Consider the following 2756-nt stretch of genomic DNA (forward strand, 5'->3'; position numbering starts at 1 on the left):
GTTGCCCCCTCTGGGTCTGCCCACTCTTCTACCTTGAGAGTGTACTGTCCTTAATAAACTGCTCCACGCTTGCTACTTTCCTTCTGGCTGGCTTTGAGTGCAGATCTTCACACAAATCTTTCCTGGGGAGTCCAAGAACCAAGACCTACATTCACACAGCACAGACTCTCTCTCTGGTAACATTTACTTACCTTGTCTGTTTTGTAAACTCCCTTAAAAAAAAAAAAAAGCCTAGTGCTCAAATGCCTACTGTTACTTGAAGACTCTTATTTGCCTGTCGGAATCTAAGTGTCTCATATTTATTCGCAGCAGCCAAGCAACTGGTGCTTTATTCCTGTCTTCATTCCCCCTCTCGCTCTTGTTTTTGATCAACAGTAACCCGGGCTCCTTTACAAATTTCTACTCCTGGATATTTTATCACTAGCTTTGATCGAAGGTCTTTTGATGTAGATTTTTATAATGTAATTTATCCTTGGTGTATTGTATGTGTTTATCATCATTGGGAAGAAGTCCTTTTAAGCAGGGCTTCAAGGTAGCCACCATCTTTCTTTCACTGTCAAGTTTTAACTCACGTATGAAATGCTAGAGGAGATGTTGTCTCCATTCTGAAGGGTCTAATTAGGGATGAGTTGGCAAATACCTTTACTGTACGATATTTCAATTTGAGTTTCAGCAAACTCCTGGATCGCTCCAACTTGGCTAAAAATAACTCAGCATTATTTCTGTGCTTAAGATATTCAAGTTGAAGAGGAGTGAAGCTTGCTGGTTAGAAATGAGTAATCTGGAAGCAAACTGTTCGGTTTCATATCTCAGTTCCCTGGGACTTACTACGTGACCTTGGGTCAGTTCCTTAAATACACCGCCTCAGTTTCGTCATCTGAATGCAGATTTGTGTCTACCTTGCACAGTTATTATGAGCAGTATATTAATTGACATAGGGACTAGATGATAGTTGGGCACAGAATAAGTGCTATGGAAGGCTTTGCTGAAGAGGAAAATGACCCAGAGCAGGCCCAGGCCAGCAGGCCCCAGAAGAGGAAAAGTTACTAGCAATAGCAAGAGATAACCAGAAGCCCCGCTGGGGGCAAGAGGCAACCAGCCGTTTCCGCTTCTGTAGACAGGCTTCCCTCCAGGAGCTTCCTGCATTGCCCTAACCACTGCCCTAACCACTGTTCCTGCCTAAAGCAACTGTCCCGGCAAAATTAAATCCATCTACCAGCAGTCAGCACAGCCCTTGGAACCTGACCCCCTGCCCTGCCCTATAAAATCTCTGTAACCCTGCTCCCCGGAGCCCAGAATTTCGAGTGCGAGCTCGTCTGGGTCCATTGGCATAAAATAAAGCCGAATTCTACTTCTCTGAGTGTCGCTTGGTTTCTCAACAGTCTGACTAATTTTTCCATATCATTTCTATGACCGCATCTTGTGTGTATCTCTGCTTATACGGAAGAGTTATTGCATCCCTGTAGTTCAAAACCGGATTCTTGCCATGCATCTCTGTTACTGGGGAGATGATATCAGCTCAAGTTGCTCACACAGTTCTACATATTCCTGAATCTGATAGAATCCAAGATAGGACTATTTATTCTCAATTTGACCGTCATGAATTATATAAAAAGGCTCCAGTGTATGTGGGTGATCCTGTTCTAGAACACCGAATTACATTAAAGCTATAGAAATCTAAGAAATCATCTTCCTATTGCGCAATCTTGCAAAGACTGATGGCTAGGCTCCATTGCCTGTGGTTGTGAATCAGTTGGAAATTCTTGTGTTGTGTGTTTGTGCAGTTTAAGATGCCTAATCAATAGGTTTATAGAACTCTGAGGGGGGATTATATTCATCAAACAACATTTTGAAAAGGTGACAAGAAGCGGTAGTAAACTTAAAATAACATGGTTCCCCAGCTGCATTAATTAGGTGGCTGTGAGCAATGCATTCCTCCTCTTTTTGATTTATTCCTCCTATAGTGGTAATTATTTTTTATAAAGTAACAAGACTGGTCCCTCAGTATTCGCAAATATTTTCTAGATAACTCAAAAAGAAAAAAAAAAATAACACCCTGAATGAGGCCTTCAGAGACAATGAGATGAATACTGAAAATGAATGTAGAGGGTTTCTGAACCTATCCTAGTGAACTCATCATCTAACTATTTATAAGAATCTTTAAGACTAGGTCAAATTTCACAACCGGAATACAATCCCAAAATATTTCCACTGGGTTGTGAAACTTTTTATATTTTATATTCTTTAAGCTCTTGTTATGACCCCCCTAGACAACTAAAAATAAAAATTTGATTTTAAGGAGACGTATTTCTTTGTTACACACTGTAAATACCTCGTTTGAACGATTTTGTCACTGAGTGAAGCAGTTGTTTTGGTATTATTTTGAAACGTGTGAAGAGGAAAAAGTAGGATTGTGGTCAGGTTCGGGTGTATTTGTTGTGAGACAGACTGGGTTTGGATGCCACCTCCACCTACTAATAGCCTTAGGCTAGTTACTCAACCTCTCTGAAGACTCAGTTTCCTTATCTGCAAAATGGGAATTACAAATACCTCCCTCACAGTGTTATTGTAATGATAAAATGAGTGATCTCCATAGAATCCTTACGGCCACCAGTGGCCCACCCAAGTGCTTAGTAAGAATAGTCTACTAGGACTTACAGAGTCCTCAGCCTCCAACACCTTAGTATCTGATAAGTATCTCTTCAAGAATCTCGCTTGTTCCAGAAATCTTTAACCAGATTTTATTTTTTGCTTTC

Source organism: Ursus americanus, chromosome 1, assembly GCF_024610735.1.
Source record: "Ursus americanus isolate L20-20 chromosome 1, mUrsAme1.1.p, whole genome shotgun sequence".
NCBI classification, from domain to species: domain Eukaryota; kingdom Metazoa; phylum Chordata; class Mammalia; order Carnivora; family Ursidae; genus Ursus; species Ursus americanus.